This window comes from Lactuca saligna, chromosome 9, assembly GCF_052625555.1.
Source record: "Lactuca saligna cultivar CGN05327 chromosome 9, ASM5262555v1, whole genome shotgun sequence".
NCBI lineage: Eukaryota > Viridiplantae > Streptophyta > Magnoliopsida > Asterales > Asteraceae > Lactuca > Lactuca saligna.
In genome coordinates this window covers 130963559-130971901 of record NC_136425.1, presented here as the reverse complement: position 1 = coordinate 130971901, position 8343 = coordinate 130963559, and positions in this window count along the sequence as shown.

The following is an 8343-nucleotide window of genomic DNA, read 5'->3' as shown; positions in this document are numbered from 1 at the left end:
ATATTGAAGAAAACATGAAAATCTAAGGGTATGAACTCACCTTATTCGAATACTTGAAGAATGGAAGGTTGAAGATGAAGAACTTTGGGTGTTGGTTTGATGCTCCAAAACAACCACTGTTTTGGCTATGTTGCTGTCAGGAAAACTTCACAGCAAAAGAATAAGAAAATGGTAGTTTACTCACTGTTTTGAATCAATACTTTTGAGTAGCATAATAACTAACTTCCACGGGTATTTGGTGGTAAAAATATCAAGCAAAAGGAAGGTGTAGATTGGTGAAATGTTGGCTGAAACGCAAAACGGACAACAACCCTTTAGTTCACGGTTTTGATGGCTTTGGAAGGAAGTTCTTGTGACTGAAAATCAGATGAAGGTTGAGAGTAATTCCCTGGAGTATTGGCTGGTGCAAAATAGGGTAAAATGAAGAGGAAATTTTGTGGATATGAAGGAGGAAAGAGTGGAAGAGGATAATGGGACAAAACCACTAGCTTGTGATAGGATGTGAGTTTAAGTGATGTGATATTGTCTAGCCACTTGCTTAGGTGGTTTATTCGAGATAGGGTTAGTTAACTAACTAACTACTAGTTATTTAGTTAGTTAGGAGTTCTAGTTAAGGAGAGGGAAGTTCTTAATCTCCAAAATTAGCAGAGGGATTTAAAAGCATTCTTAGTAAAATGTCTTAAGTGATTAAGCACTTATTAGTTAAGTTGGCACTTATCTCCACCAATTCTCTTATATTAATTGATTTAGACATCATATTCCTTACATGAAATCACTTTAAGTCATGACCCATAACTAGTCATTCACTAGATAATAATACATATGTACAAATACATACATGTATACTTAGTATAAAATAACAATGTTGTTTTTGTGTATTTGAACTTTAATGTTTATGTTTTATTCTTTTTATTAAAAAAACTTAAATACATTCTAACTAAACCTTATAATAATTCATTTTATATTTTTATTTATTTAAATATAAAATTTATTGACCAAGGTATAATTTCGTGAAATTTAACCGGTTAACCATATCGTTAAACACGTTTTGTCGTTTTGGTTCGTATATTTGTCAAATTTAGATCCTCCACAACTATTAAGCACACGTTTTACATATAACCTAACTTAGTTATCAAATAGAGACATGTTGATACAAAAATTAAGTTTGTTACGTTCAAACGATGTTATATGCTAATTTTCACAAACCGGTGATGGTTCATACTCATACATCATAATGAAATTTATCAATAGTTACTTGTTTTATATTTCACAAGAACTTATTTAAATAAAAGAGGTTAAATTCTTTCAACCATTCTTGATAAAATACTCATATTGCTTAATAATTAAAACATAGCATCGTACGATCGTTCCTATTTTTACCAATTGTTACAAGCACCGCTCTACGTACCATGCTACATCCCACTTCATGTAGGGCCACCAATAGTCCAGGCGAAGATCCTTATACATCTTCATCGCCCCGGGATGAACGGAGAATCGAGATTTGTGTGCCTCCTCCATCAGAACCTGGCGCAAACCCCGTGGTATGGCACCCTCATCCTACGGTGTAGAGTCAATAATCCCCGGCTGTCATAGTCAAAGGAGGAAACCTGCCCCACAATCTGCTCGCTCTTCCGATGTTCTGCCTTCATGGCCTCCTGCTGGGCCTCCCAAATCCGCTCCAACAGCGATGTCACCACTATCATCCTCAAACAGATATCCCCGATCGGTGCTGCCTTTACGGCTAAGCCTGTCGGCCACCACATTGGCCTTCCCGGGTGGTAGAGGATCTTACACTTATAATCCATACCACATCAAGCCACCGACGCTTCCTCATATCAGATTTGGCTGGTCCATAAGATACCTCAGGCTCTTGTGGTCCATGTAAATCGTACAACGATCCCCATAGAGGTAATGACACCAAATCTTGAGGGTGAAGACAATAGCCCGCAGCTCCAAATTATGCTCGGGTAGTTCGCCTCGTGAGGCTTCAGCTGCCTCGAAGCGTAAGGAATGACATGCCCAAACCCGAGATGGACGCATCATAGTACACGACGGAATCCCGCATGCCCTCTGGCAGGGCTAAGATTGGCGCCTCGCACAATCTCTGGCTCAATGCCTCAAATGCAGCCTGCTGCTCAGGCCCCCAACGAAAGACAACGACTTTTCTTGTTAGCCTAGTTAGGGGTACGACTATCTTGGAGAAATGTTGAATGAATCTCCGATAGTAACCGGCTAATCCTAGGAAACTCTGAATCTCAGATGCAGACCTCAGAACCTCCCATCTCATCATGGCCTCCACTTTGGCCGGATCTACCAAAATCTCGTTCTGGTTGAGAAGGTACCCAAGAAACTGCACCTCGAGCAACCAGAACTCACACTTGGAGAACTTAGCATACCAGTTCACCCTTCTCAAAATCTCTAGAACCTCTCATAGATGCCCCTCGTGCTCCTCCTGCATCTTCGAATAGACCAAGATGTCATCGATGAAAACTATCACAGACCGATCCAGCATCGGCGTGCACACACGGTTCATGAGATCCATGAACACAGCAAGAGCATTGGTGAGCCCAAAAGGCATAACCACAAACTCATAGTGACCATAACAGGTCTGAAAGGCAGTCTTCTGCACATCCACCTCTCTAACCCTCATCTGGTGATACCTTGAACTCAAATCAATCTTGGAGAACCAAGATGCTCCCTGTAGCTAGTCGAAGAGATCATCGATCCTCAGGACTGGGCAACGGTTCTTCACCGTCACCTTATTCAGTTCCCGATAGTCTATACACATCCGATGCGACCCATCCTTCTTCTTCAAAAATAGAATTGGGGCTCCCCAGGGTGAACTACTCGGTCTAATGAACCCCTTGTCTAACAGCTCCTGCAGCTGTGTAGACAACTCCTGCATCTCAGGAGGAGCCAACTGATACGGTGCCTTGGCTATCGGAGCCGCACCAGGGACTAGGTCAATTCTGAATTCCACCTGTCTCTCTAGAGGTACCCCGGGCAACTCCTCAGGGAATACGTCCTCAAACTCCCGTACTACAGGCACATCGCCCACCATCACCCTACCTGCCTCCCCGGTATCCATAACATAGGTGACATAACCTACACAACCCTGCTGGAGGTAGCTCTTAACCCTCGCTTCCGAACAAAAAGTTGGTCCTCGTTGTAGCCTTGCGCCCTAAACCACCAACTCTCCCCCACTAGGGGTGCTAATATGTACTGACTGCTGCTCCATTGGGGCTAAGCCAATCCATACCAATAATAAACTTGTTCCCCCGCAAAGGTATGGGAACCAAGTCCACATGTAACATTCCTCGAACAGCCTCAAAACACAATCCTGGTAGACCTCTAACGCTCGTAACGACCGGTCATCCGCAATCTCGACCTCTAGAGGGCATTCCAACACGCTCGAACACTCCAGAAACTTCTTGCTAAGCGCAATAGAGACAAGTGATCGAGTGGCACCCGAATCAAACAACACCTGAACTGGGATAACGTTCACATGGAACGATCCTAAGCAAGGCACATAATATATCAAAATTACAGTGACGTAATCATAAAAGCATAAAATAAGAAATCATACCCATCACCATATCGGGTGAAGCACGTGCCTCCTCGGTTGTCAGCTGAAATGCTCGGCTCCGAACCACTGGAGCCTCCGACTTGGCCTTCCGGCCATCCACAACCCGTGCTGTCACTGGAGTCGGCACCACTGCTGGCGCCGTTGCTGCTGTCAATCTAGGGAAATTGGCCTTTTTGTGGCCCCTCTGATTGCAATTAAAGCAAATCATGTCTGATATCTGAATCGTAGGAATAGGGGCAGTACAATCTCTGCCAAAATGCCCAACCTTGCCACACTTATAGCAGCTTGAACCCGATCTAGTGCCACAAGCTCCCTCGTCCACAGTGGTCCCGTCCTGACTGGCCTTTCAGCCTACCATCGGATCACTTGGGCTTCTTCCCCGATGCCCCCGTCATTAGCCCCTCCATTGCCTTCCTCTTCCGGATGTGCTCCAGATCAATCTCCCTCTCCCTAGCCCTGGAAATCATGGAATCCAAGGTAGGGAAGCTGAGAAACTGACATGCTCCCGAATGTCAACTCGTAGCATGTCATGGTAACGGGTCCTCCTCATGTCCTCATCACCTGCATACTGGGGTACCAGCAATGCCCTCTCCTGGAACTTGGCGGTGATCTCCACCACAGTCTTCGTAGTCTGTCTCATCTCCAAGAACTCCCTGGCCAACCGCTAAAACTCCACAGCTGGCATAAACTCCATCGTGAATCTGGTCACAAATTCTGACTAGCTCATAGCCTCTACAGCCGAGGCTCCCAGAGAGTCACCAACCGACTCCCACTAATCTTTGGCCTTGTCTCTCAAACACCCTGCAGCAAAATGGACCTTCGACCCTTCCAGTCGGAAGCTCGTCAGCTGCGTAGACTCGATGTCTATGATCCATCGCCTAGCAGCAATGGGATCTTTCACCCCATGGAAATCTGGTGCACCACTCCCTCTAATGTCCTTAAAGGACAGTGTGCATGATCCTGACTGGTTGGTCGCCAAGTCACTCCTAAACGCCCTTAGGCGATCCTCCTTCAACTCCATGATCCATTCCTTGATTGACCCGAAGATAACCGGTGTCGCATCAAGGATACTTCTCGTGATCTTGGACGCGATGAATTTGCTTAACCCATCATCCACATGCTCGAATCCTGCACCTAAGCCCGATCCTGAACCTCCTGCACCATGTCGCGTGACCACCATTTTGAAAATAAACATACAAATATCAGAGTTACATATACTTTCTAGAGGTCTCACACACCTTCCAAGTTTCCAGGTTCCATCTAGGCCCTTCTTGATTCGAGTACAGATCCTCTAATTTCAGTAGTACAGGCCCATACTATCCTCTACATCTACCCATACTTTCCTCAAGGATTGCTTCGACTTTACCAAGTCCCTTTTACCGATACCCTTCCCACTGACCTCATCCTCGGCTTCCCTAGGGCACTCTCCGACCCACCCTCCGCCATCAGCTGCACTAGGAGTCCACACCACCCCTCTAACTAGCTTGCGGATACTGTTACATATATTGTAACAACGGAAATTTTAAAATTAATTTTTCATTTTTGCAAACATCAAAAACCATCGTTTAATATTCCAAATTCAAACGTGAACAATGTTATCATAACAAAATACATCCCAATGATCATAAACCATCGTTTAATATTCCTCAGAGGGTAAAAGACCATTTTACCCTTCCTTGACCCAAAGTCTTCATGTTGACCAAAACCCTAAAAGTCAACAAAAGTCAACCCTGTGAGTACGCGGGGCGTACATCGCCAACCCATGGATCGGGGTCTCCACCCAGTACGTTGCGCGTACTGGGAATTATGCCCAGCGTAACCATCAAACTTCAACATACATCATTTCTGGTCTTAATCGGTTAATCTATTACTCCAACTTCTAGATCCGACTCTGTTTGTGCGTCTAAACCCATAAAGTCGAGACCTTTAAGCTTTGGCATGGCTATAAAGGCTCCAACACTTCTTAACATCATTCTATTCCAACTCAAGGACCTAGATCTCATGCATGGTGCAACATTCACGTCCAAGATATCATTTTTATGAGTCTACAACTCCAATAGACCAGAAATATGATGGATCTAAGCTTATGGAGACCATTTGCACAAAAAGTCTCCACCTTTGGGACTAAAACCCTAGAAAATGGTACTTGAAGCATATAAAATGAACCATATGTCAAGATCCGAACTTTTTACCTGATAATGAAGCTTCAACCTTTGCAAAGCTCATATCCACATATGAACACCACTTCTAGCCTTCCCAATGAGCTCTTCTTCTCCTTTGCTACCTTGGAATGGCACCACCAAGCTTAGCATACTCACAAAATGGCCTAAGAACGAATACACACTCTCTTTAGGGTTTCTCTCTGTGGTATGGTGGCTGAGAAGTCTAGCCACACATTCCTTTTATAGCCCTCCAAATAAATTAGGGTTTTTAGGTCTGGACCGGTTACGCCTAGCGTAACCTTGGGTACGCCCAGCGTACCCGAGGGTGAACGCGTCCAAATGAAGCGCGCGAGTACACGCAGCGTACACCTTGTACGCCCAGCATACTCGCCTAACATGAGAGCCCTAAAATGACAACATATCAAAGATGCAGGGCCAAATAGAAGGATACATGGATTTCGGGTTGTTACATATATGTTCCTTAGCTAGTTGAAGATGGCCAGGATCCCCATAGCACAAAGCAAGCAGCATTCGTGCATTGGGTAACCAAACTAGGCATAACCTACATAGGTCATCCTACTACTGACTAAATAGTCCTAGCATACAGCTCATACAACAGGCATATAAGGCATCCTCCCTAGTCCTTTAGCCCTAACTAGCATGCAATTCTTAGAATCATATATCAGGCACAAAAGTCATCCTCCTAGATCCTTAGTCTTATTCTAGCATGCAGTTTTCTGAATCAAAACCATATAAAATAACATAGCAAGTATGGGTATCTTGGGGAAAACTTACTTGAGCCCGGCCGGTCGCATGCATCACACTCTTCGTGTTTCTTAAAATCCCTCCATTTAGATTTTAAACAACCATTTTCCTTGTAAAAAAAATATTTTGGGGCCACGGTTTGAGTCCAGACACCCCCGAGGGTGTGTCCGAATCCCTCAAACCAGGGCTCTGATACCAACTTGTAACATCCCAAATTTCAAGCCCGAAAATTTCATTTTTGAATTAATAATTTATAAAACATTTTACCATAACATTGTCATTAGAGCAACACATTACAAAATCATAATGTTGTGTCCCAACCCATGACATCAAAAGTAATGAAAATCATAGTACAATCCCATAAAGTCCGATGCAAAATTATGTGTGTGCGTGATGCGATGCTACGACGCCGACTCCTTTTCATTAGACGATGAGGTACCTGAAACCAAAACTGAAACCGTAAGCACAAAGCTTAGTGAGTTCCCCCATCATACCACATACCATACAATATCGTCTGTATTTTTCAACCAGTAACTTCCATCGGTATCTTTCAACCGGTAATCATCATCGGTATCTTTCAACCGGTAATCATCATCGGTATTTTTCAACCGATAATCATCATCGGTATCTTTCAACCGGTAACTGTCATCAGTATCATTCAACCGGCAACTGGGGAGTATTCCACCCCCTACCACTACCATGAAACATCAAGATATAAACATACAGTGAGGCATATCTAGGTACTGACCTACCCTTTGGTCCTAAGGACCACTATCAGGGCAACTGATCCCTACTATACACATAACATATCATATAGATAAATCTAATGACCAAAGCACATAATCAGACCAAGATAATTATCACAAAGACAATCATCTTCTAAATACCCCTCTTTGGTGGGTCGGCATTGTGGCCTTAGACCCACCCCTACTGGAAGGTAACTCACGTCAATGTCGTGTAGTGTTTGAACTATCCTCGACATACAATTCGACTCCATTAGACTCCTCAATCCCTACACGAGAACCTTCAAGTCAGCACATAGAACGTGCAACCCTAAACAGGGTAGATCAAGTCCAATCAAAGTCAACTTCAAGTTGACCTAACTCGCCGAGTTGGGTCGTCAACTTGTCGAGTCCCTCACCTTTTACCCGTCTTTATCCACGACTCGACTCGTCGAGTTTGGCAACGACTCAACAAGTTCCTCTTCTTTACGAGCATCAGATGAACCTTTATCCGACTCACCGAGTTGTATGAAAAACTCGTCGAGTTCACCTTCATCTGATGAACAAGTCCTGACCTTGACTCGCCGAGTTGTATGAACAACTCGTCGAGTTCATCTTCAACCATAAGAAGATTGCCTTAGCTCGCCGAGTCTGTTCTGGCACTCGTCGGGTCCCATGAACTCCAAGTCTAAAACTAAGTCCAATGCGTTGGGTCACTCCTTACGACCTACTACCACCCTTCTAACACCCAACTGAAGTCTTTTAACCCTCAACAGATATGGGACTAAATGCCTTGGACTCGTCGAGTCCCAAGAACAGACTCGCCGAGTCGATATCGTCCACACCCTAAACCCTCGATTTCTGATGTACAACACTTGTCCAAATGATAGATCCAAGCCCCTAAGCTCGATCTAGCATGTAAAGTTACGAACTTTACATGCATGCATGGGACTTTTGAGCCAAAAATGCTCTAAAATGGCTCTTTTGTTGCATAGGACCTTCCTTGGGTGCAAAAGCAACCCAAATCTGCCTTGTGACTCTTCCCAAGTGCTAGATCCGAAGTCTTGACCCTCAACCATGTTTGCAAATCATGGTTGGTCACTTTATA